General features: G+C 44.2%; 1 protein-coding gene across 3 annotated transcripts in view; it reads right to left on the bottom strand.

Moving 5' to 3' along the window:
• Positions 1 to 27,895, bottom strand: part of tanc2a (tetratricopeptide repeat, ankyrin repeat and coiled-coil containing 2a) — a 152,371-nt gene that overhangs the window by 103,880 nt on the left and 20,596 nt on the right. For all 3 annotated transcript variants that reach the window (XM_042087836.1, XM_042087835.1, XM_042087837.1), the window contains one exon: positions 19,473 to 19,600. The gene's annotated coding sequence lies outside the window, so the exon portion shown is untranslated. The remainder of the gene's footprint in view (positions 1 to 19,472; positions 19,601 to 27,895) is intronic.

Genomic DNA, 27,895 nt, shown 5'->3' with positions numbered 1-27,895 from the left:
CTCTCTCTCTCACACACACACACACACACAGATGCACACACACAATCCATTATCCGAACAGTGCAAATATATGGCAGCTCTTTCTTATTTCTCTGAGATAGACTTGACTCTCTGCAGTTTTCGTCTGATTGTTCTCCATGACCAACTGCAGAAGAATCAAATATGAAAGAACAAAAAAATTAGCATCCAATCTTTCTCTGGCTCTCTCTCTCTCTTTTATTTCTCTCTTTCTCTCTACAACAGAAGTTCAGCCATTTATTGAAACAGACAGATAAGGCATTCTGCCAGCTAAGCATTTTGCAGGCAGAGTAAATAGCTCACTTACACACAGGTCACACATGTACAACATACATTCAACAACACACACACACACACACACACAGGAAGAAAGATACACAGAGAAGAAGAGAGAGAAAGAGAGAGAGAGAGAGAGAGAGAGAGAGAGAGAGAGGAGAGAGAGAGAGAGAGAGAGAGAGAGAGAGAGAGGCTTCATTTTTATCCTACCCTCCCAAAGGACACGTTGAAAATCTATAGACCGCAACTAGCAATTTCGCCTCCCACACACCTAATAGTGTAATCCTCTATTATATTATTGACTTCTTTAAGGGGACGTTTGTTTGGGGCCCTCCATCTTACTCACAAACTACATCTCACAGGAGAGGAACATGCAGATGTACACATACACACACAGATATCCTAAGCACAGCATCCAGCCTGTTATCTTCTGATGGGCCAGAATAAAGACAAATAGCCCTTTGTAAAGTAACAACAAACAGTTGACAATGGCAGTCAACAACTTAATGCATGACAGTTATTCTGAAGAACGCAATCAAGCTGCAAGAAAAGAAGGGAGAGAGAAGAGAGGAAAAAAGGAGAAGAGAAAAAAAGTAACTATTGTCTCACTTACATTCCTCCACTTGTTTATTTTCCTTTCTTTCCCCTCATCCCCCTGTTCCCCTTCTATCTTAGTTCATCATCATTTTTGTTTCCAAGTGTAAAATGAGCACTCCCCCCAAATCAAACGTTCACATTTCCTCCTTCTGTAGAACGCTCGTTAGCACACATGAAAGCACACACAGTCACCGGCTTCGGCTGTTTCCCGCCATTGGGCAAGGTGTCATCGAATCGAGATAACCGATAAAGCTTTGCGTCAAAACAAACTTAAAAAAACAACGGATATCCTCTTTGGCTCACATCCAAACGAGTAATCTCAGAGATGCAGCACACATTCGAGCACAGTATAAATCCGTGTGTGTTAAAGACAAGCTAACAAGCCTGGGAATAATATCACTCCATGTGAGAAAGCATTAGCGTGCTACAATGGAGTGAACATGCTGGCTTGGCAATATGGTAATGGATTCCACTTCTGCTGTAACATTCTGCCCATGCTTTGCTTCCTCTTAGGGAAGGACTTCCTTTAACCATTTTCATATTGACTGACTGAGTTGAGGCATATCCAATTCAAATTAGGGCGACGTGCGTTCAGGTAGTATTTCTGCTGGGTGAAATAACATTTGCCTGGTTTCCAGTTCACTTTGAAAGAGCTGGGAAGTACAGGAGATGATAGACACTCAATACAGACTGTAAATATATACACACTGGCATTGTACAGAGCAGCCCTGTGGGGAGCATAATGAGGGCACATGGGTCTTTGAGCTGGCCGTTTGTATAGTGTGTGAGCACAGGATATCCTACAGAGGGGAGGTGTGTGTGAGTGTGTGTGTGTGTGACACACAGTCATGTGGAGACACATACAAAGGCATACAGTACATGTAGTTGCATGCACACAAGCTCTCTCATTGAAAGAGTAATAATCTCTGATAATCATAAGCACACAAGCACGACCCATTTATTTTACACATATAAAAAAATGCTCGCACACACACAGCCACCACTCCCCAGAGCTCCACCATGAAAGAGTCTGTTTCTGTTTCCCTTCGAGATAAGGAGCATGAGATCACATTTAAAAACAACACACACACACACACACACTCGCGCACACACACACACACGCATATACACATACACGCGGATACACACACACACACGGATACACACGAAAACCTATTTCAGCTCCACTTCCATCTGTATAGCTCTTTTCCTGCCGTCCTTGAAGGCAGAGAATCAACTGACAAAAGACTGCACTCTCTGGACCCCTAAAAAGCCAGCTAGCCCAAGGCCAAACTACGTACAGTAGCGAGAAGGAACATGAGTGTGCGTGTGTGTGTGTGTGTGTGTGTGTGTGTGTGTGTGCTGTGTATGTGTGTGTGTGTCAGTATATGTGCAGTGCGCCCCATGGTGAATGTTTTGTGGGAATTCTAGGTTCTAGATTCTAGGACCCCATTCTTTTTCTCCCTTCTCTCCGACTCTCTGCCCCCCCCCCCTCCCCTCTCTCGGTCACAGGGTAGTAGTTGCTAAATGCAGTGCAGAGGCATAAAGATGGAGATCAATGTGTCATTTTCCTGCAGCCCACATGACCCACTTCTGTTTTCCTTATTGGTGGGGGGTGGGGGGGGGGGGGGGGGGGGGGGTCAGGGGTGTGTGTGTGTGTGTGTGTGTGTGTGTGCGTGCGTGTGTGTGTGCGTGCGTGTGTGCGTGCGTGTGTGTGTGTGTGTGTGTCTGTCTGTGTCTGTGTGTCTATGTTGGGGGTCCATCGATAACAGCAGCCCTCTCACTCCTTTTTCCTTTCCTTCTCTCTTCTCTAGCTCTCTCTTATGGCCAGAGAACAATGGGGGAATGGTCCACTGAGGAGCACTGCCCATGGCTTCCACGACTGCACACACATTAAGATGTAGGCCACTTGGTCCATCCGCCATACAGCCTGCTTTCTTGCCTGCCTGCCTGCCTTTCAGAGGGCTTTGTGTTCAATGCCTGGGTGCTTGTTTTGTCTATTGTCTGGTGTCACTGGCTGCTGTTGTGAATGGTGTTTTTGCACAGGCACTTATGTGTAGCCGTCTAGTTATGCAAACTGGAGTATTTTTCCTCGGAGCAGAGTCCACTTAATTTGGTTATATTGGGCACATGTAAATAATTTATGCAAAGAGGGAACGAACATTCATTTTAAAACTGGACAGATTCAAAGCAGAAGTAGGGGGAAAATGGTGAAGCAGTTAGCATAAAAATTGCAAATCATGCATTTCTGCATGATAATCTCTCTGTGAGAGCTAAAAAAATAAAACCAATTTTAAAAAGGCCTTGTTCCAAATAAGGTAACATACTACACAAAGAAGTAATATTTTAATATAAACCAATCAAACAGGCAAATATGTTTACTCTCTCCAGGGTCACTTAGTCTCTAGCAGTAGTGTGCAATATACCAAGTTAAATTTTTAGCATTTTTAACTTTAATGGCTGTAACACACAGAAGAGCTCTAAGCATCAATGCATAATACACACAATTTACCACTGAATATTTACCCAAAACATGGACGTCTCATTAGACCTTTCAAATCTACCCTGTTTCTAATGAGCAGTAACATTGTTAAGACTTTGTGGGTACAAGCCAATGATTCATGAGCATCTTTGCAGGGCTCCCTCACTAGCCTGACTCCGCCTGTCTATGTACTTCTGCTCATTTACATTTCCCTACAATACTCCGTCTGGAATAGCTCTCGTTCACTTTGTTTACTTCGGCAACTTTTCTCTGAACCAACCAGCGAACAGAGGGTGTACCTGAGAGCGATTATGTTTAAGTTGCAAGCCTATCGTTATTGTTGTGTCCCCCATGGTTAACATACGTCATTACCAAACGTTAGTGATTGAACTCCAATGATTTCAAACTTCAGACAAGCGTCCACCAACCAGGAAATAAACGTTTGCCAATGGATCTAGGCCAGACTCTCTGCGTCTGGTATCCAGGCTACTCCATCACAGTTAGACTGGCAATGCTCTGTGCTCAGTTCAAACTGCCCTGAACTGACAGCACAGCAGAGTCAAGCAGCAACAGCTACAGCTCTATCTGAAAAGGGGGTCACGACAACCATTTCCCTGGTGACAGGGCGTGTCAGCACATGTCGTCCTAACCTCCGTTTATCAGGCAGCATGTGGGGTCGCCAGGAGTGATGGTGGCCTTCGACCGGTGCCTGGCGGTATCGGTTAAGAGGTGGGAGAGAGGGAGTAGAGGTGGGATCCACAGTATGTTAACCATGCTTTGATTCCCACCCCCTTCTTCACTGTTGCAGCTAGACTACTCAGCAACTCTTTAGCATTTAATGTTAATGTGGGTACCTGTGTGCTATTACAATCACTGTAGGGTATTTTGCCACTAGAGAGATAAACCAAAGCTAAACAAGCTAACAAAGTAATTTCACAAAAACTATGTGTAATGCTAATTGGCAAAAGTATTATCCCAATCTATCATTGCTCTACTGGCATCTTTAGGCATTCAGCTATACATGGCAATTTCAATTCAGCTTCAGCGAATTGCTCCACAAATTACCCACATTATTCAGCATCATTTTTTACTGCAGAAATGACAATTTCACAGTCATTTTTAACAAAGAGGGAGATGGGAGCAATAAGCTCTCCTGATTATTAATTGATAGTCAGCTCAGAGTGATTCCATTATAATTGCAAATGCGCTCGCGGCCAAAGAAAACCCATTTGAGTGGAATAAATAGTTGGCTTAGGTGGTGACAGGTAGACAGGACAAGAGAAGAGAAGAGGCAAGAGGAGGAGAGAGGAGGAAAGGAAGAGGGTAGGCTGACAGAGAGAGGGATCAGCCTTTGACAGAGGTGTCCTTTAAATGAAAACATATTAGGCTTTCAAGGCCTCACGTGTGTAATCCCTCAGTTATACAAATGCCCCCCGAAAGCCATTCGGCCCCACGAGGGCTATCTTGTGTGTGGACTGTCAATCAATCACACTGGCTAGACAGTGCGTCCCTTAAGACACACACACACACACACACACACACACACACACACACACACACCTGGCATATAGATAGAAGACACACATGTACGCAATCCTAAATGCTACACATACATACAGTATGGACACACCATCACAGAAACACACACATGCACAAGTGAGTGCATCTGATTCTGTTTGTGTGATATTTCTAAGGGAAAACAAAGGCAGGCAAATGTAAGGGAAAGAAAATGCAAAAAATATTAAAAATGTATAAAAATGTATCCTCTGTATGACAGCCACATACTGGTATGTACTGGGTCAAAGTGAGGGGAAACCCTGATGAATGAATGGAAAGAGAGAGGCAGGGAGAGAAAGGAAGGAAGATAAACACAGGAGGAAGGAAAGGTTAACTCGAAAGAGCGGGAGAGTCTTGGTGTGCCAGTCTCAAAAGACTCATTTGGTCGCCTGTGGCCATTTGCGTCAATATGTCCTCTCCATTACTGACGTCAAACACGCTGTGGTGTGACATATTATGGGATGGCGATGCATTTACGGGCAGGCTGTTCCAGAGGTAAAAGGAGAGCTAAAGATGGGCTTGACCTTCAAGCAGACAGGAAGTGATGTCAGCGTAGAGACGAGAATTGACCAAGTGTAACCCTCTCTTGGTGTGTTTGTGAAGACCCACTGACCTGCTTTGAGTCTGCCAAGCCCCTGTCTGTCCATGCATCCCCGTGAGATTTGACTGGCAAATGGTGGTCGGTCACATCCAAATCTCTCATCTCTTTTCTGACACACAAAGCCTATTCATTCCACTCTTTTCCAGTGAGCTCTGGGAGGGCAATGGGTTCTTATCTCCCTACTCACCCCTGTCTACCCAGACCAGACTCACAGCCAAAACCCAACACCTCCGGCGACAGAGAGTATTCCAAGGGGGAACCACAGGAAAAGAAAACACTATTTTTGTTTTATTCCATAGGGAAAATAGGAACAGTTTTCCCCCCTGCAGGCTCTTATCTCTCACCCTCGCTCTCTCTCTCTCTCTCCTTCTGTCGGTCTCTCTGCCGGCATAACTGCTGGCTGAGTATTGAAAAGAAACAATGAAATCATGCAATCATGCAATCCAACGTCCATCCACTGCTGAATATAAACATTGCGAGCTAAAGAAAGCTCCATTTAGAGTCAACTAAAATGTTGGGCGAAAAATGAAGGGAAAAAACAAGTGACTGAAACAATCCAAACCATAGTGGCACAAACATGTGCATGATTGTAAATATGGCGGTCACTGACTGTTTGCTGTTTTTGTCGAAAGGAATTATCAAACACATGGATTCTTCAGATGAAAAATTGGGTGCAATCACAGCATTTTAAATCCTGAAAAGACCGACTGGAAATGTCTAGATTCAGCATGAACTTGTGGAAAGTGATAAATAAAAACTATGCACATTTCTTTAACAAAATTATAATAATATACAGTATTATATATATACTGTATAACGTCAAACCATTTTCATTTCTGAGAGAGCTGGCAATGTCACTCTTCACAAAGCCGAGCATCAATCTGAAGGGAAAATGAGAGTCTGCAGCTGTCAAACCTGATCACGGTAGATCTTTCCAGAAGGATTCCCCTCTGACAGTCATCGTGGATGCTCAGCTAAAACTGACTGCATTCTCTTAACTTGTGCAACAATTTGCAGAGAGGTGGAAGTGAAAAGACAAACCCTGGTAAACAGCCATGACAACTAAATGAGCCGATTGGCTGAATGTGACCACATGACACGAATCACAATACCAGTGATGTGCACTGAACAAAAGACAGTGTGCATGGGCCAACTGTCACACTTCAGAAAAGTCAACCCCAGGGTCAGTGAAATGGTTAATCTAGCGATCTAGCAGAGATCTCTGAATGAGACCCAGACTCCTGATCAGTCATATGTGTCTTAAGTTGTGAGTGTGGGCTCTACTCTGGTACTGATTGCAACCTTGCTTTCTGATTCACACTCACGTCCTCCCTCTAGAAGCCATAGACTCGTGTACTCACATGGTCCCTCCGCCTCTCTGTAACCATACCAACAGGCTTCAAAAGCCAATTTACTCCCATCTAAGGGCCCTCTCATCAGTCGCTCATCAAGGCCCCCCTCAGGAAGTGAGTTTACACTCCTGCTCTCAAAGCTGACCTCTGACCTGACACCACCTGCAGTTTCCTCTGCTTAAGGGGGATGGGGTGACTACCCCACATCTAGTCCAGCCGCCTCCCAACTAAATTCTCTGTGGAGGGGGCAACTCAAAAACTGCAAAGGAACAAGGAAAAAGTGTCTCAAACTGTCTCACATTCAGTGCTGCCCTCAAGCCTATTTGTTTAATTCTACTTAAAATGAATTAATGCAGGATTTTAATTATTCAATTACATAAATGTATCTGCTCATTCAGACCTGCAAGTGCTTTAATTCCTATTCTTTTCAGTCTTCATCTGGTTCTCCCGTACATACAAAAACTGTTTTTACGACAGCATTAACAGTTACTTCAAGCCGAGTGTGTGCCACATTCAATAAAAGGCAGGACAAGAACCAATGGGGGGCTTTCAAAAACAGTACCCTCCGCGATCAGCTACTAAGCCCCCTTTGAAAATGGCTTGAGTTATTTCCCCAACAACCATAAGATTTATTTCAAACACGGGAGGAAGGAAAGGTTAACTCGAAAGAGCGGGAGAGTCTTGGTGTGCCGGTCTCAAAAGACTCATTTGCTCGCCTGTGGCCATTTGCGTCAATATGTCCTCTCCATTACTGACGTCAAACACGCTGTGGTGTGACATATTATGGGATGGCGATGCATTTACGGGCAGGCTGTTCCAGAGGTAAAAGGAGAGCTAAAGAGGGGCTTGACCTTCAAGCAGACAGGAAGTGATGTCAGCGTAGAGACGAGAATTGACCAAGTGTAACCCTCTCTTGGTGTTTGTGAAGACCCACTGACCTGCTTTGAGTCTGCCAAGCCCCTGTCTGTCCATGCATCCCCGTGAGATTTGACTGGCAAATGGTGGTCGGTCACATCCAAATCTCTCATCTCTTTTCTGACACACACAATACCACAATACCAGTGATGTGCACTGAACAAAAGACAGTGTGCATGGGCCAACTGTCACACTTCAGAAAAGACCACCCCAGGGTCAGTGAAATGGTTAATCTAGCGATCTAGCAGAGATCTCTGAATGAGACCAAGACTCCTGATCAGTCATATGTGTCTTAAGTTGTGAGTGTGGGCTCTACTCTGGTACTGATTGCAACCTTGCTTTCTGATTCACACTCACGTCCTCCCTCTAGAAGCCATAGACTCGTGTACTCTCATGGTCCCTCCAACTCTCTGTAACCATACCAACAGGCTTCCAAAAGCCAATTTACTCCCATCTAAGGGCCCTCTCATCAGTCGCTCATCAAGGCCCCCCTCAGGAAGTGAGTTTACACTCCTGCTCTCAAAGCTGACCTCTGACCTGGCACCACCTGCAGTTTCCTCTGCTTAAGGGGGATGGGGTGACTACCCCACATCTAGTCCAGCCGCCTCCCAACTAAATTCTTTGTGGAGGGGGCAACTCAAAAACTGCAAAGGAACAAGGAAAAAGTGTCTCAAACTGTGTGTGTGTGTGTGCCACATTCAATAAAAGGCAGGACAAGAACCAATGGGGGGCCTTCAAAAACAGTACCCTCCGCTATCACCTACTAAGCCCCCTTTGAAAATGGCTTGAGTTATTTCCCCAACAACCATAAGATTTATTTCATTTCAAGGGTGACGGGACTGATGAGGTTCCAAAACAGCCAGGAGCAAATTAACATCCTAAGTGGGTCTATTCCCCCACCCTTCTCTTTTGTTGGTCAAAACAAAGACTCTCATTTGTGATGACTACAATGGAACCGTTTCCTTGCAGCAACACGCTCCCCTACAATTAGAGGATCAAAGTTGAGAAAGTTATCCTATTTGTTCTATCCATGTGGTCTTGTACTTAACACTGTCATTAGGAGAGACACGTATTATATGAATCATTAAAATAACTAGAATGCTTTTTGACATCCTTCACCAAACATTCTGAAAAACAGATCACTTTGAAGCAGAGAGAGGGATTCTTGCCTGAATCTAATTAGAGGAATGAGTAACCCATAGCCTCTCAATTTTCCATTTGTGGGAAGGTCCTCTTGTCCACATCAGACACTGATGTGGTTTAACGAGCCGCATGTCCCTATTTAACCACAAACACATTTCGCCATGTCGGACAATGAGAAATGTTCAAGGTTCTCTTCATGTGACGGATCTTGAAGCCTGTTGCTTGTTTTCTCTCCCAGTGGCTTCTGGTGGGGTTCTCCGTCGTGTTCCCAGGCCTGCAGTGAGAGCACTTCCTCTGTTAAGGGTGATAACGAGAGAGAGAGGAAGGCGACAGTGCAGCCGTAAAACCCTTCACACCGTCTGAATGCAGCAGTGGTGCAGGCTCAAGCTCCTACAAGCACACCTTGGCTGACCAGCAGTGTGAGTGAGAAAAACCAGACCACGGCAAACACTCACACACAAATATATACACACACACACACCAATTAAGGGGGACTTAAATTTAAAAGAAGTGCCCAAAACAACACATTCTCAGAGGCAAAGGTATGCCTGTGTCTTTGTTCTGTTTTTTTAGGAGGAGAAACACTGCAGAAACTGGTTGAGAAACAACAAGCCATCAGATCTGATTAGCTTGTAATAGAATTTTTGGTAATTAGAATCCTAATAGCGTTTAGCAGCTTTCACGGTCGCTTGTTGCCGCATCAGAACAAAAAAAGACAGGGTATCCAATTCATCAGTGCCTCGTTATGCTCTCCTCTAACATCCTGATATGCAATCTTTTAATTGCTTAATGAGCACTTAAATCAAGGCTATTTGGCTGACAGTAAGCCCTATGCCAATTATAGCTGTGCCCTTTAAAAGTAGTTCTGATGCATTCATTTTACTTCGGGCATATTATGTGCCCTAAAATGTTTCATTTGTTTTGAAATTTAATCATAGACGTAAAGCTTAATGCTTAACACAACTCTAATTGGCTGCATCAAGGTCCAATCCATACACAGGACCATAGTGCTTCCAGCGTCACTCGCTGCTGGTTGTGATCTTCTGACCTCTGGTCACTTAGTGCTAGCCTCTGTCCCACTGAGAGTCGCGTGGGCGCACACAAACAGCTGACCACCCCGTCACTTAAAGAATGACTGAGTAGGATGATCCCCTACCGAGGTGAGAGGTCACAGTGTGCTGGGTCACAGGCCACATTAAACTTGGGCATGCAGCTGGCACGCTAACACTTAATTAAAGTCAAAAGTCAAATGTGTGTGTGTGTGTGTGTGTGTGTGTGTGTGTGTGTGTGTGTGTGTGTGTGTGTTTGTGTGTGTGTGTAGGCCCATCCACCCAAAACACCACCAATAGTGCATAATTTATGATGGGTTTGCGCATGTGTACAATGAAATATTCTAACCTTTAAAATCTAACCTTTCTTCCATCATGGTTGCGGACTGCGTCATCAAAGTTACATTAGTTCAAACTCAATATTAACTGAGCATAGACTGATACCACCAAACCAATCACCATTCTAATATCCGGCATCGTCTTCCCATTCATCGCAATTATCATTAGCATCTCAACGTCGTCCTAATAACTAGGCACATTATTACCGCCATCACCGGCGCAACAGCCGCACCGCTGCAAATTAAACACCACCTCCATTATCGCCTTCGCTCTAAGAGCAGGGTTATAAAAAGCATAAAAAGATTTCTTTGAGAGAAAGTTAAGTGGAGAGTTTTGTGGTCGCTTTGCCGTGCAGAGCTTACCGAAGCTCGGAGGAGGCAGCGAGGGTCAGTTTGGGAGAAGCTGTGAGGAGGGAGTGGGAGGAGAGAGAAGCCGAAGAGAGGTGATACAGATTAGACACACAGACACACACTGTACACACACACACACATGCAGATGAGAACAAAGGAACACGCAGAGATAAGAAGGGGAGTGAAAGAAGGAAAGCGAAACATAACAAGCCAAGATTAAAAAAAAAATAGCAGGGGCTCTTTGATGTTTGGTCAGCCCAAGTCTCCACAGAGCCCCTGGGAGGCCCATGCAGTGAGAACCCAAAGTCAGTGAGAAGGGGATATTTGAAGTTTGAGAGGCGGTGGACCAGTGTCTGTGTTTATTTGTGGGATTCCTCAAGAGTTTGCATCTGAGACTCTGTATGTGCTCGCGTCTGTGTGTTTACTTGCGTGTGTTTATGTGTGTTGGTGTGTGTGTGTGTGTGTGTGTGTGTGTGTGTGTGTGTGTGTGTGTTAGTGTGCATCTTTAGTACAGACAAAGAAAATCAATGTTTCAGGGAATAAAAACTCCTATTAACGGTGTCACGCTGCCTTGCACTTTCTCTCCCACTCGGAATGTTTCTTGGCACGACCGTGTCTAGAGGACATCAGCCACAGGAACCCAACTTGCTAACGGAACGCATCTTAAGATCCCTACTTCGAGGACGCCTACGCACAACCTCCGGGATCTGTGTCTCGCTCCCAAACAAATCTACCCCCCTGCTTTGCTCTGTATACACTGTTCAAACGACGTGTTTATGTGTCCCAAGTCTCCCAAGTGTAGGCCCATAATAATACAATAAATCTTCTGAAAGTGGCAGTAACTACTTAAGATTTAATATTTGAGTGGGTGTAGCTGGAGATCCGGCGCAAATACTCCAACTCTTTATGCATTGTGAGTTCAAAGTTGAGTGTACGTGGACAGTATGGAGTTCTACAAGCATGAAAAGATCCTCTTTTGAGCCCTCAAAATCAGTGACTGGGGAGTCATTTAATGCACTCTGGGCATCTAAGTGTGCAAAGCTGAGCCAAATGGCCAGATTCCAGGAACTTAAAATTTTACGGTCAAGAGCATGTAAGTTAGCATTGTACACAGCACCCCTTCTGAAACGAATCCAGAGTGCCTTTTTTGTCCGGTGCTTAAAGGGACAAGGTCAACGCTCCCAGCAGCAGAAGGCCAATCCCTCATCTGTTGTTCAGGGGCACCAAAGTCACCAGCTGGTCACATCACAATAATAGGGAGAGTAACAAGTGGCACCTGTCCAATCCGGGGGCTTGCACTCCCTCCTCTAATCTTGACTGACAGTGCTGAGAGCCAATGACACCTCAGAGAGAGAGAGAGAGAGCGCGCGAGAGAGAGAGAGTGACTGGACATGCTATGTGCGCTCTGGGGAGTATGAGAGATGCTGTCAATCAGAAGCGCCGCTGTCCACCCCGGCCCCCCACGCAGACATTAAAAAACTAATCAGCAGTCAAACACTCAGACACCCCTGAGCAAACAGTCCAGGGAAGCTAGAGACGCCACCTAATTGCCCATCAGAGGAATAAAAAAATGAGTTGGTTTAATCCCCCCCCACCCCCATCCCGATGTACGAGGGAGCTTAATCAGAGGGCATTTTGCCACATGTGAAGGGTGCTTGCTGTGCAACGCTGGATGCTGGGAAAAAGCACACACAGATACAGTAATTGGCTCGCTGGTGTTTAACGATGCATCCCGTCACAGAATGCCCTATAAATGACTACGAATAGGGCTGGGATAAAGGATTATTTTTTAAACGATTAATCTAGCGATTATTTTTTCGATGCATCGATTAATCTAACGATTCATTTTTTCAGTCCGATTCGATTTCGATTCGATTCGATTATCGATTATCTCCCCATTAATTCACTAATAGCAACTTATACATGTTTGTTTACACATCTGAATGAAAAAAACATGAATTCTTTAACATTGCAATATTTGTTTATTGCTCTTAAGATTCCAAAATAAAAGACTATACAAGTGCAAAGTAATGCATTCTTAGTCAGAGGTAGCATTCAATAAAGTTCAGTAGTGTATGTCATTTTAAGACGTTCGTGTGGGAATCCTTGCAATTAACATTAACACAGTTAAAAGGCTGCTGATGTGTGGATGCAATTCATAACGTAGTTAGTTCAAATAATGGTTCGTACTTCTCCTTTGGACAAGCACTTTTGAGTCTTGGAAAACACTTTTCCATTTACATCGGGATTTTGCAAACATTCAGTCAATAAAATGAGCCCTGCATGAGTAACAAGCAGCTGCAAGTAAGCATGCTAAACTTGACACCCAAACAGTATTCTAACGTTAGCTTTGAGATACTGCTTGAACATACTGTAACTATGTTGTGATAAGACCTTAGCAGAGTTTGCTTTAACTTTAATGCAGCAGTTTTAATGCTGCAAATTTGCGCAGCATGGTCACGATGCTAAGCGGATTTAATAGCAATTTAGCCCACTGTGTTCTATGCAGTGCTTCTATGTGGCAACAACAATCCTTCAACAATCTGGAGTAAAAAGTGCAGCTCAATTAAATTATTTTATCTTATCTTTAATTTAAATAGTAGGCCTACAACATAGAACATCAATGTGTGGTGGCCGGTTTTGATTTCGTGGTGCCCAGCCACAGATTAGTCAACGTATGGAAAACACTGAAGGTGTAAAATTAAAAATATTTAGCAGCACACGTTATGCTTGACGAATCGACGCTCATATTTTGCGTTGACGTATTTTTTGCGTCGACGTCATCGATTACGTCGACGTGTTGTCCCAGCCCTAACTACGACACGTCCTTGGAGCCCTACAGCAAGTAGGCAATGCAGAACGCAGGCTGGCAAAGCCAGTCTACTGGACAGGAATTATTCTGAGCGCTAGTGTTAAGTGCTTTTTAAAATTTATATTCAGGTTGTTAAGTAAATATTTTTGTCCAACGCCATTTACACTACAGGGAGTGAATACAAATTCTCCTTTCCAGTCCTGCTGCGCTGCCTGATAGACAAATACTGAGTGAGACCACCGTTCTCAGGTATGAGCCAAAGAAACCTTTAAAAGCCTTGTGCTGTACAGTTTCACCAGTGCCTTGATTCCGAGGAATCCCCACACCGAGGAAGTGAGGCCTTCCTCAGAATAGATACACAAATCAGAGGCAGCATTGCTCAATCAGACTGACATTTTCATGAGTGTCCATCCATCATGGCCTCCGCTCTCAGTGAGAAACACAGGGACGGCCTCTCCCCCCTGACAGCTATGCTCTCCACGCGCCCGTTCCGCACCAGGGTCTCCTTGACAGCATGTAAATCAATCAAGCGAGACACGAGGCAGGGTACGGAGCACACGTTGTAACAGTTCACTTATGAGCGGAACTCTTCAGGTCTGCTGCATAAAGCACTAGGGGTGTCACGATTCTCCAAATCCTCGATTCGATTTAATTTTCGATTTTAAAGTCACGATTCGATTTTCAATCTTTTTTTTTAATATTACTATTACTGCATTCCTTACATGTTATTTACTTTTTTTAGGCCTTTTCCTATTCTGTTTCGGGGGGCTTTTATTTTGAAAATGCTTTTTATTTTGAAACCGTTCCAACCGCAGATGTAAACAGAACAAACATTAAGAGAAGTGAACATAGTGAAATGAAACAACACAGAATGATAATTTGATTGTTTCAGCACACCCCAAGGTCAGTGTAGAATATGTACTTATGAATGTGCATTTTAAGCCTTAAAGTATTTTTGGACTGTAACTAGATTACACCAGTGATTTCAGAGTAGCAAGAGGGGCTTTGATTTCTGTTGGTTGATGTGTATTTTTTAATTGGCTGCAGCCTAAAATTAGAGGAGTGTTTACGCCACAGTTCAACACGTGTGTGTGCGTTTGTGCATCTCAGCATACAGTACATGCTGCATGTGACATTGGGGGTGTGGCTGCATCATCGATTCTACTTTAAGGTGACCAGATTTCTGAGACAAAATCCGAGGACATTTTCAGTCGAGAAGCGTAAAACATGTCATGTTTTAATCTTTGGAAACCTTAAAACAGGGACACTGTCCCAAGGGGCGTCACTAGAGTTGCACTAGTCCATCTAGGGGGGTTCGGGGGCATCCCCCTTTGGTATATTTTTACGTTTAAATGCATCAATCTGGTACACTTTGAACATTTTATTTTGAATTTTAACCATGCACACACAGGTGGAATAGTTATAATATTGCTATAAGTTATGATATTGCCCAACCACAAAGCATATTTTCTTCACAGTTTCACAGTTCAGAAATGGTCCAAAATAGTATTGGCTACATTTCAGCACAGAAATTATATCCTAGTGGTCACCTGTGTTGTTCAGATAGTTAATCTAGTTATCCTGGTCATTGTAATGCCCATCTAGGCATATCTTCCTTTTTTCAGGACAGTCCTATACCCATATCTGAGAATGTATGATGTGATAATATTTGTCTTAGGGCCTATGTGTTATGGCAGTCTTATATCAAGAAAAAATAACTCACGTCTCATGATTTTGAACCGCTTGTTGTACCGATGCTATTTCATAAATTCATTGTGAATTTTCCCGGAACCATTTATCACAACAACTTGGCGCAAATTATATCATTGGAAAGCTTAGATTCCTGCCGTTCACGTGATATCTGCGTATGATCTGTATGCTATCTGTGACGAGTACTCCGCAATTTTAGTTTAACCTGGAGTTAAGCAGCTGGCATGTTTGTGATGAATAGTTTAATAAGTCCCCTGCACAAGTGGTTTCATTTCAAAGATTCTGCCGAGCTGCTAGAAGCTATCCCACCAATCGAAATAGCTTACCAGAAATATGGGCATTCTAGAACATCTCTGAGGTCTGAGCTGAGCGCTTGCTTGACTGGCTTGGCCTGTGCATGAAGGGTGCGCAACTAGGCTACGTTTTGTCAGTGTTTTCTTTCTTTCTTGTATTCCAATTTCGGGTCTGTCCGTCACAGTGAAAACCGGGGACTTTTCCGGGGACAGCACCAGCCAGGCACAGGTCACCGAAATCAGGGACTTTCCCCGGAAACCGGGGACGTCTGGTCCCCCTATTCTACTTTTGAGTTCAAAGTTCGAGATTGAGATGTAATTTCGATCAATTTCGATTTAAAATCAAAATTGTGACACCAATATAAAGCACATACGCAGCTGAGTAAGATACGTCAACATACTCAAAGCATTAAGCTTAGATGAGGTCTGAGAGGGCATTCCCTCTGAGTTTCCCTTCTCTTCCATTGTTGTAATTAAAGAGAGGCAATTATAGGAGCATACAGATGGAACAGATGTCTGGACTTATCCCGGTTCCTCTGTAATTTGGTTAGTTGATCAAAGGTGGTGAAGAATGTCAACAAGGCACTCAGACTTGACATATGGCACTGGTATTTGCCATTTTAAAGAAGATCGATGTTTACTGGCAGTCATCCAAATGGGTTTATTTTAAGAGAACACAACTTCACACTAAATCAGAGATTATTTGGTTTGATTTAGTATTTACGGTTGGCACTGTAAGCAGGCTAGATGACTAGCATTCTTTTTGCTGGTCCTCATTTTTTTCCAGCCTAAAAGTGATGAAGTCAGTATGTAGACAATAAGCAGCTGAAGGTTACATGGACATGTTTAGTTTTCATACTGTCAAAAAGTGAGCTTTGAGTTAGCAATCTTCAGCGTGGCCATGTAACATAAGCCTCTAAGCAGACGCTACAGGTCGCCTCTCAAACAGCACTTGGGGCTGCACCACATTTGGAAGGCATTACATGAGTAATTCAACAGCTATGAGATGTATCGTAAATGTATTCTGATGATAAATATTTTACTTTATCTGCTCTAGACGTGGTCCCCTAAATGAGCCACAGGAGTCTACCGCAGTCTTCATCCATTCCTTACCCATTTCCTCAACACCATTTAAATGAGTTGCTCGGGTTTCATCCACCCCATCTGTTCAAAAGAATGCAAGACTTTCTGGTTACAAAGCCTGTTGTGACCCAATATGGACTGGAACAAAGTACATGACGTTACACTTCCCCATATTGTTGAGCCTCATCAGTTTATTTCACTATTCCACAAAGAGCCTCCCTCCCTCCAATAAGAGGTCTATAGAAGATAACCACAAAACACTTTCTAAGTCCAGTGTGTTTTGCTGAGACGTGCCGTGAAGGGGGAAAAAAAGCTTTCGTCATGTAGTGTTATCTCTGTCACTTCCTACATTTCTTTACTCCACTGCACAGCCAACACTTGAGAGAGAAACAGGCCTAGCCTATCTCGTCCCTACAACAGTGACAGACCAAGGGAAAGAGAAAAACAAAATGTTGTGAGGAAAAAAGAGAAGGGACAAAAGAAAAGGAATAAATTCTCAGCCTCTTCTCTAATTGCCTGCCACCCCACTCCACCAGTCATGGCGGAGATCAAAGTTAATAATCCTCATACATAATCCCCTGGTGTGCCCTTAGCGTTGTTCTGGTCATAATGGCCACAGAGGCTGGCTGTTAGTGTTTAAAATGCCTGTCGCCGCCACCGTCGCCACTGCTAAAAAAAAACGCTGGACACTCTAAAGAGGAGGCACACTGGTTCCATTTCACAGCCAAATGGCTATTTCACGCCTGGATGGACACAAGGATAATTAGATGAGCCACGAGCAGACACTGGTGATGCTCTGCCCTGCTTCACCTCGACAAACAAGGGCCACCGTCTTCTCTCTTTTTTCTCTTTCACAGCAAGGGGAAGAAGTCGTCTCTCTAACAGAACGGTCTTTGTTTTTTTTGCAGGCTGCTTCTGTGAAGCCTCATTCCAGGCTTCCCTCCCACCTACCACCCCATCTTCCTCATATTCACTCAGTCACTCAACAAAAGCATCCGGGAAGTTGATTTTGGTGAATCTCATTTTGAGGTTGCAAATGAAATGTTTTGCAGTCTTGACTCAGCAGCAAGCGGTGCAACCTCGGCAAGCCAGTCGACGATCCGAGGTTATAGACACCGCAGGCTTAGTCATTTCCCAAAAGCGAAAATGACTTTCAGCGGCATATGAATGCCTGCGCGGTTCCTCGGCCTATTGAGAGAGCCCTGTGGGAATGACAGTAAGACGAATGGTATGTGGCCAAAGTAGCCCACTGCATAATGGTTCATGTAATGCTATATTCACAGCAACGGGTCCAGATCACGATGATATATAGGCAGGGGCATACATTTCCATCAGAGTAAAGTGCTTGGCAACTTTGGGCTGATGCAAAACCTGACTGCAAAATTGAGTTTGACCTTGTTCTACCCTGGGGATTATGGTTCTGACATCGTAACTCAAATGAATCTTGTGATCCGCACACAATTCAGTACAGGTCTAAGACAGTCTGCAGACGACACTTTTTGTCAGTTTGAAATAAAATGGATAGTCCGAGCTCGCAGTTAATTCTTCTGTTTAACAACACATGCTCTTGGAGAGGCAGAAAGAGCTTAAAGTCCATTTTCACAAAGATTATAAAACCATACCGCATATGGAATTATCATAGCCAACCTCTTTCCTTTGCCAAAGTTGCTCAGTCCAGGGAGCCATTTTCATTTTTGGGCCACTTTCAAAGTGGTGTGGAAACAGAGTTGTTTGGAATGGACACAGGATAAATTATATAACTTGTAGAACAGAATGAAGTCTCTCCAAATAGGCTAACAGGGACCATACGCCACTATTCTCTTCTATCACAGCGATTTTTATTGATTTTCTCTTTTGTTAGCCTGTACCACTAAGGAGCCAACTATTAGAGTATATTTTAAGAACATCCATTCCTCAGAGATCTCTTGCATTCAGAATAACATCTTTAGACGGAGTCCTTCAATATCTGCATAATATAGCAATTTGCTAAGGCACAAACACTAAGTCATACATATTTGCCTTATTTCTACCCATATTTGTCTTTTTTCTATCCCTATCAAACCTATCGCATCTATCCCAATCACACAAAAGTGTGCCGTGTTCATCCTGACAGACTGGCTCCCTCACGCCTTGGTCAATTAAATGCCAATTTCTCGGTTTCAGTGGTTCATTCCCCCTAAACTTCTGCAGGGGGGTGGACTTGGCATGGACACTCGGATGAGGTCTGGCTCAAAGCGTTTCAAATGCTAAAGCCCTGTTGCTTTAACCATAACAGTTAACCACAGACATACGGTTTCTGGCCACCCAAAATACTTGGGAAGGGGGGGGGGGGGGGGTTGTCATTGAAAATGCTCTGTAGAGGGCATGCTGGGTTTAACGTCTTTCTGTGGCCATTTTTGTTTTTCAAATGTTGGAACAGGATATTTAGGTATGAAGGTATAGAAAGACCGGGCAAGGCAGAGCCAACACTAACCAAGGCTTTAGTCACAAAATACATCAATATCTGTCAACATTAGTTCAATGAACATTTGTAGCCTTAATTACTGAAGACATTTGTGCACTTCAATTTCAATCGTATTTAGATGCTCTTCTAACTGTTTTAATGGACATTAAACTTTTTCAGTGTCTTAGTTTTTATGTTCTTTAATCAACAATTTAATATGAATTTGAGGGTTTGATTGACTATAGTGCATGCAATCTACAGTACTCTGTGGCATTTTAGTAATTTTTAGTCACTTTGCAGGCACTAACCTACTGTATTGTACAGACATGTTATGCTTCATGAAAGTGTTTTAGATCCACAAAAAGTAGTTTGTAAATGTGTGTAATCAATCATATCTTTGCTGATTTAAATAACGTAAAACACAAAGCGGTGGGGATGGGGGGTGTACTCACCATGGATGGGAGGACGGGGGCCTCACAGCGAGCCTGCCTGGCCTGCAGGGGGCGACGTTCTGAATCTGTCTCCAGAGGGCCGAGGCCCCAGTCCCATCTCCTTTAGCGCTTGCTTGGACGTGACAGCTCTGCAGGGGTAAAGCACACAAACTGCACGTCAAAAACATTATCAGGGGCTTAACTGGAGAAACCTGGGGCAAACGGTAATTTAGCACCTAAAGGCAATCGCCTCTCTCCTCTCTTGGGATCTTAGAGAGAGAGTAAACTTGTGTTTTTAATTGAGTTCATCATATTATAAACATGTGGCACGACAACTATAGTAAAGGGTAGACAGAATCTACAAGCTGGTTTCCCTCGAGAGATGAATCTAAAAGACAAGAAAACCATTAGACAGGAGAGGAAGAGAGAAGGAAAAAGCACTGCCAAAACACATTCTTGCAAACAGCACAGAAACAAAACTCTGCACGCAGCTTGTCTCTTCTATATCCTGGTCAGCTATGTTCTTTATGCATTAGACCATGTGTATGATTTTATTTTTTCATTTCCATGAAAAACAAAAAGTTGTTTTCCTTGCAGACGCACCTTGACCCCCTAGCAGAGTTGGCCGTCGGCCAAGGGCTCAGTGCATGAGCCGAGAGCAGGCCAAGTCTCTGCTCAGGTTTCAGGGCTGATATGCCTCTTCATTGTGCTTATGAAAGCCAAGACGTCCACCAATACAGGCATCTGACATGGATAGGGAAGAGCCACAGCCAAAACACGAGGGGCAACAGTTGAGAAGTGAGGGATTAACCCAAAGGAACGAAGAGGTGAGGAGCTTCGGAAAGTGACAACAACCCCCCCCCCCCCCCTCCACCTCCTCATTGTTCTGTGGCGAGAGTGCCGCATCAGATTTCATGAAGGGAAGCTAGAAACTGAAAGCCACAGCTGAAAGCTTGTTTTGTAACAGGAAGTACAATAGGCGGGATCCATCCATCCATTCTGGAGTTCTGAAGCAGACAGAGCAGACACAAAGCCCGCATGGAGAGAAAAGCCTGTGGTGGTTTGTCACAAGTTGAGTTTTCTTTCACCGTGTTGAGTGGGTGTGAGGTTTTTGTTCGCTAGGTAAATCAAACACTCTCTTCACCACTGTCAGACAGTCTACTGTAAAGCTACATCAGAGCTTAACCCAGAATCAGAGAGAGTGAAGAGGTAAAAAGAGAAGGGACACAGAGATGGCAGAGACACACCTAAGGAGGTTGAGCAGAGAGGAGAGAGATTAGAGAGAGAGAGATAGATAACAAGCGAGAGAGACAGAAGAGAGGTGGAAATGAGGGTCAGGAACAGAGTCAGGGATGGACGGCCAGATACAGAGAGAGAAAGAGAGAGAGAGAGAGAGAGAGAGCGAGCGAGAGATTGGCGTGTAAGGCTTTGTCCCTGCTTTGAGTTTGTGAGTGTTCCTACAAAGAAGCAGAAGACACACACACACACAAAATTAAACCCTGCTTTGTCGTCAGATTTCTCCAGGGGTGAAGGTGAGTCCCACTGCCTTCCCACTTTGTTTAAAGATGCCTCTAATAACATCTGACAGCCAAGCTCCCCAATCCGTGGCCCCTCTGCAGCAGATCTGTGTCAGACCAGAGCCTTATTCATTCCTGAGTTAGACACTATCAGTTCTTATTACTGATAGGGGGTACGAAGAAAGAATACTATCCAATGGGAAAGGGGTCATGGTTTATCAAGACCTCAACTGTAGTCAGCTGCTGCTGTAATGCTTAGCAGGAGGCTATGGCTTCGGTTCTTAGCCATGGAAAAGGGATGCTCCAGCATGGAGCCTCAGTGGATCTGAAACAGCTGGAGCGGGGGGGAGTGCTTCTGCAAATCCCTGCAGACAAACAAAAACCTTCACCTGGAGAGCTGTCAACTGGCCTGCATTTCGGCACAGACGGTGTTCCTCCCCTCCCAGTGAGAGCTGGGGGGAGGCAGAAAGATGTAGAGAAAACAGTGACATACTGTAGCGTGTAAAAAAACATTTTTTTTGTTTGTTTTGACACTCCGAGGTAGACGATGAGGGCTGGAACCGTTCAAACTGACAAGCTTGTTTGCTCTAAACCCTATTCTCACCGACGCAGGACCTAAAAGACTCAGTTATCTCGACTCGCGGTGCTGATAAGCACTGGTGAATTGATGACTTCCTCTTTTTGTTTCTTCCGCTATCTGCAGCAAGCCATGATTCAAAGGGATCGGCTCCCAAGCTCATCATAGAGAGCTCACCAGCCGACATTGCTCCGAAATTGCTGTGCAATTATCTCCTCAAAAGGAAAAAATGGGCAAAAGGGTAAACAGTGTCCAAGTGAACAAAGAGGACCTTTTACCGCAGACTGCAGGTCACATGACTGACTCATGCTGCGTGTAAGTCACCGGAAAATGGCCACCAGGATGACAGGGTGAGGTCCCAAGTGCCTCGATTGCGGCAAGCTTTAGTTAAATGGCAGCGAGTGGGAGGACTGATGGTGAGATTGTTCACTTTGTCTGAGGGCACACTCCTACGCCACTCGGAAGGCTGTCGGACGTTCACTCAATCGCTCTCTATTCGCGGGGGCAGACAGAGAAGGAGAGGGAGAGAGGGATGAGAGAGAGGAAGAGAACGAGAGAAATTAAGATTTAGTATGAGAAACAGAGAAAGAGAGAGGGGTAAGGGAGAGAGAGAAAGAGTGATGGAAAGAGAGAATACGAGAGAAGTCACGTATGCAGATCCCCTTCACAGGCCATCAGAACTCTTGGAACAAAACGGCCATTATCTGAAGAGCGTGACACCGAGGAGGAGGAATTCAGGCAGCGAGAGCAAGATTGAGAGCAGGATTAGAAGAGTGTTCTGTGATGAAGAGGTGAAAGAGAGCAGGAGAGAAAAGGGAAAGAAGAAGAGAGAAAGAAGAGCAAATAAAGGATGTGTGTGTGAAGCACAGAGATGACGAAGGTTAATGGTGTCAAACAAACACAAACACACAAGACACACAGGCACAAACATACACACCCAGATCCAACCAGCTACGCACATACTGTAGTGGAACCATAGTGGAACCCTAGATTGTTTTCTTTATTTTGCCTGACTGAGTAATTCTAACATACTTACTTCAAGCAAGAATGTGATCAAACAACAAGGTTTACCTACACAAAGAGGAAATCCATAAGGAACTTAACTGAAGTTCCCTTTCTATAACTACTGTAAAAAGAGTAACTTCTTGACAAATGCTGACCCTAATGTACTTAAATTGCTTCAGGCGACACATTCATCCTATTTCATGACTGCCATACATTTCAACAGCCACAGAACCTGGGCTCTTGTTTCCAACTGATGGTGACACACTTCCTGACAGTCTGATAGATGTAAAACATGAAAAACCAGACGCCATTTTGCTTATTATGACAAGGGTGAGTTTCAAAGGCTTTGCATATTGGGTGCTGGGTTTGGAGCATAAATGGACGGGTTTGTCCTGACTTGTGTTGCACGGTGTATTGATACTAAAAAGGTATCACGATGCCTTCACGCAAAAAACGATTTCCGACATTTTTAGAATCGATACTTTATTAAAATTAACGTTCTGTGTCTGCGTGAACTGCTGCTCTCACTGCTCCTTGCACGCATCTAGGCAAGTGGGCGTGTCAAGCAGCCAGCTCTGAGTGAGTGAGTGCGCCGCCAACGTCAACATACAGTAGTTCTTTGCCGACCGTCCTCGGCCTTGTGGATAAAACAAAAGGTGAAGTGAAATCTGCAACTATTTCGGATACATCGCGAATAGTGAAGGCAAGCCATCAGGTACACAGAGGCCCGTTTGTGAAATATGTTTCAAAGTCATTTAAAAGCAGTAGGCTACGCATGGAACTTGGCTAAACACCTCGTAGACATATCCCAACATTTTTGTTCAAAGAACAACAGGTTAACGAATATGCTATAGAAAACACGACTACATGGTTAGTGCCAAGTTCTTCTCTTCTGTTTTAGTCTAGCCTAAGTGAAACGAGTATGGTTCTCTGGGATAAAGTGAACCTTCCTTCATCAATGAATTTTGACGAGACATAACGAGCTGTAATCATTTTGACGAGACATAACGAGCTGTAATCATAGGGTGCTAACGTGATGAAAGCGCAAAGTTCACGCCAGAATAACATTACCATAACTTGTAAACAATCTATTTCATGTTCGGTCAGTACTACTGGTAATATTTGTCATGGCATGTAGACTGCAATTTGTTCAATAAGTATTGCCCAGATGTAGGATAGGCTACCCGAAATGCGCTAATTTAAGCCCACAGCATATAATACCACCAAAGCGTGTTGAGTCCTAATAATAATAGCGGCTTATTGTTACGTGGTAGCAAATCATGTTATCAAAGAAATAGACGTAGGCTAATGTAGGAATGCACACAGACATTGCAACAGGTAATGGTGTAGGCCTATCTGACGAAGACCTGAGTGGTTGGAACGTCGTACTTGTACACTGGGCGCAAAGAAGACAATCCTCACATTTTTCCCTTTGCAACTGTCAAAGATATCCCAACACGGGAAGGCCTAGGGAAGCCTATACTGTACATCAGATGGCCTAAGGATTAGGCCCCTCTGCATAGCATTCAGTGATCTGCATGCAGTAATTTCAACACTGACCTTGATCTAGCCTAGATTGGCTATTTAAAGCTACTTTATTGGCAAAACACAACACAATGTAAATGAACTATAACAAAAAATAAAGGACTTAATCACACAAAGTAGGCCTACTATTTTACTGACTATAAAAATAATAATTATGTAGGAAGTTTAAAACCCAGAATTGACCTGCACACTACAAAAGTGCACCGAATTCAACACAAATGACTCAATACACTTGGAGGAGGTATGAGTCCTTTCTTTTCCAGATATCTTAGGATTTCGCCGTAGTATCGTTTCAGTATTGAGCATCGTGATATTTATGGCAGGTATCGTATCGAAGTCATAATTTTGGTATCGTGACAACACTAGTCCTGACTGGCTTTACTGAGGTCTTTGTGTTTTTTCCGGAGCAAGCCACTAATGAGGTGGAATAGTGAGTAACAATGCAGATAATAAGTCTCAGCACTGGCCCACTGTAAATGGGCAAACTGTGGCCAAGACACACTGACCAGATCCGACACAGAAGCCGCTCAGAAGATGAGTTTTCCAGAACAATGCAGACACATGTCCCCGTTGACCTGCAGTGGATGGGGAGAGAGAGCATGGACATGATCCTCTCTGATGAAGCACGCCACCCCTCCTCCCCCGGACCGCTCCATTGTTCCTTTCCATCAGAGGGCCCTTGACTTGAGGCAGTCTGAAAAAAAGATTTCCTCTAAACAAATTCATCAATAGGGCCAATCAATTTCTCAAGGCCATCATGTCATTCTGGTGGCTCTTGATAAAAAATAAATAAAATAAAAAAAACGCCACTGAGAACCATCTGTGCTTGCATTTGGTTTTAGTGGTTGGTTTCTCAGGAAGGCTTCCCAAAATAAAATTTGGCAAAAAAAGGGGAAAAAATCCAATCTGTGGGTTTTACTACTTTTAGCTTGGGGCAAGTGCTCCAGCACTCCTAGATGGATGACCCCAATCCCATGGGGCCCAGCAGGGCTTGGTAAGGTGGGGGAGGGTAAGAAGTGTGTGTGAGCTAGGATGGGGTGGGTGAGGGTGTTGTATCATGGATGGGGATAACTCCAGTCTAGACACATGCAGGGGCAAGACTCAGAATACAGAAAGGGGAGTGGGTGGAGGGGGGTGGGGGAGGTGGCAGTAAGGACAGCCATCTGCCTCACTGCAGATAAATCTTGATTACAAGATGGTGGGAGGGGGAAGATGGATGGTAAGATCCTAAGGGCAATTTATCCTGCACCAGCCAGCCTGAGGAGCACACGGTTCAAGGTGCTGTGGGCTCAACAGGCAAAGTGAAGTACGTAGTTTGTTTCCGTTACACAAAGACAGATCCTAGATTAATTACCAGGACATAATTACCCCTACCAAAAAAACACAACAGATAAGCATCATCTGTAACACACTGCAATAAAATGGCTGCCCTCATAACCACAGCTGGTTCTGGAACCAGAATGTTTTTCTAGCCATGCTGAATGAGTTCCTGATCCAGTGGCAGAGCAGACACATTTGTCGGGAAATTAGGCAGAAATGACATCAAGTGCCACTACTTTATATGAAATGGCAGTCAGGCTCTGAGAGACTGTGCCAGATACAGCCGGAAAAATAATACTCCCCACAAGACTACCACTCAGTGCCCAGGGTCCCTCTGGACAGTTCCATTTGTCATCTCTTCTTGAGTGAAAAAAAGACAGAGCAAAAGAGGGGGGGAAACCATTCCATTTTCTGCCTTGAGACACCAACACCATCCTCCCCCTTTCCACCCACCCACTCAAACCTGCTCTTCCCCCTCCCTTACACACACCAACTTCATCTCTCATTCATTTAAAAGCTCCCTCATCTGCTCTTCCTTGCCCGTGGACCTACTGGGACAAGGCCAGGGGGTCTTTAAGAGGTCACTAGCCCTGGGTGTTAGGGCAGAATGGCACGAGAATGTCTGTCACAGAGTTATGTCTTCATCAAGCAGTCCATCCCTCATTGGAGTTACTCACTCCCCTGGCAGCAGAAGTGCAAACTCGTGGCAGATCTGGGCCAGGTCCTGTCCTCTGCCCCTCAAACTGAGTTTGGGTGAGCAGAGGCTAAGGCTAAGCAGAGAGGAAGCTAAACCTGGTTTTCACTGGTAAGAATGCAGCCCTGATTCGGCATGGCCCAGTGACAGACTGGAGCCAGACCTGTTTGAAAGTCAGCTGCTATCTTGGCACGTTCCTTGGGTTTTTGACCCTGACTGACCCAAACATCCTCTTATTAGCAGCAGTCTGCACAGAATCACCATGACAAAACCAGTGAAAGAAAACAACAAATGTACAGACACACATGGTCAATGCACCCAGAACACAAATATCTGTCCCCTGGTTCATTTAATCTCCCTCATCCAATGGTCTTTCACCCCCCAGGGTGTATTTGTTCTTGAGTTTAACTCCCTGGTTCAGCTCATCCTAAACCTTGGACCCCTGTTCTTGGAGCACAGCGTGAGTCCAATGCTACATCTGTGCTTTTCTGGCACTGATCGACAGGGACATGATCAGGACAAGAGTAGGACTCACCGTCTCTCTAAATCAACATTTTGTGCTTGCAGTTGGTGTCAACGTGTAGAAGAACAGCTCCCAGCGAGAGGCTGAATGAAAATGGCAGTCTAGTTTATCATCAAGTTTATCATCCACTGCTGAGTGGAGACATTAACCTCAGTTGTGCTGAATCAACCAAGCTGTGCGTGTCTGAGGCGGGGAAGTGATGTTAAAGCCCTTGAGAAAGCCTGCCACTACGGCGTAAGCACTACTAAGTCACTTGGCAGAGTTAATCCTGTCCCTTCAGAAAAACACAATCACAGAAAATCTACACACTTGTAGATTTGTTTTCGTCCAAAGCTTGGTCACAGAGCAAGAAAGAAAGTGATACAGGGGGCGCAAAGTCAACAATGTTCCAACAAAGAAGCTCTGGGCAGCACCAAGACTGGGCAGGAAACCCACTGAATTAAACAAACACTCTCCTCTTGGCCCATGTGGCATCTGTCATCACATGCAAATCCTTTCAGCACTACTGTACATTCAATAGGGCTGTGCAATTCATTTTGCAATTCATCACATTATTTCGATCTCGATTTTGGCTCCCAACAAAAAAAAAATGCAATCGAGAAAAAAATAATATTTTGCCACATTGTGTTTAGCAATAATGTTTCGGAAATAGATACAACTTAAATTCAGTATACAACAAGCTGGGTAAGAAAAAAAAACTAATTCAGAATATGGAGATCTTAAAAGCGGAGGTTTTTCAACACTCAACCCCTATTGTGTCAGTGATAGCAGTTGTCAAAGTAATAACTTAGACATCTGAAACAGGGTTTAAATGGAAGCAACAAAGCATAAGTTATGTACACTTCAAGGACGTTTATCAACAAATCCATTGATCTATATGACTCAGACATCATATCCGGCTACAATGAGGCACTTGGAGAAGAAAGCACAGCATGAGCCATTTGCAGATCATGAAGTCAGAATATTTCAGAGAGGGGGGTCTCGTCTAGCAAGATAGATGCAAGCTGCTAGCTAGCCCTATCCTCTAAATTCCTTCATATTAAATCAATTACACGTTCTTGCACCACCCGGGTGGAAAATTCCAATTTCACAGCTAGCCCTGTGGGACTAAGTAGGAAGCCTTTCTGCCTGTCACTGGCAAGGGGGGTTGGAGGTTGGAGGGGGGGGGGGGGGGGGTCGTCACACACAGAGGGTCAAGAGCTTGTCTTAACTGTGAAGGCATGTTAGCATTCTGACAGGGGGACCCATTCCTGAAAACTGTTT

The sequence above is a fragment of the Alosa sapidissima genome, chromosome 3 (assembly GCF_018492685.1).
Source record: "Alosa sapidissima isolate fAloSap1 chromosome 3, fAloSap1.pri, whole genome shotgun sequence".
Taxonomy (NCBI): Eukaryota; Metazoa; Chordata; class Actinopteri; order Clupeiformes; family Clupeidae; genus Alosa; species Alosa sapidissima.
The sequence above is the reverse complement of the archived record's forward strand: the minus strand, read 5'-3'. Positions and strand labels throughout refer to the sequence as shown.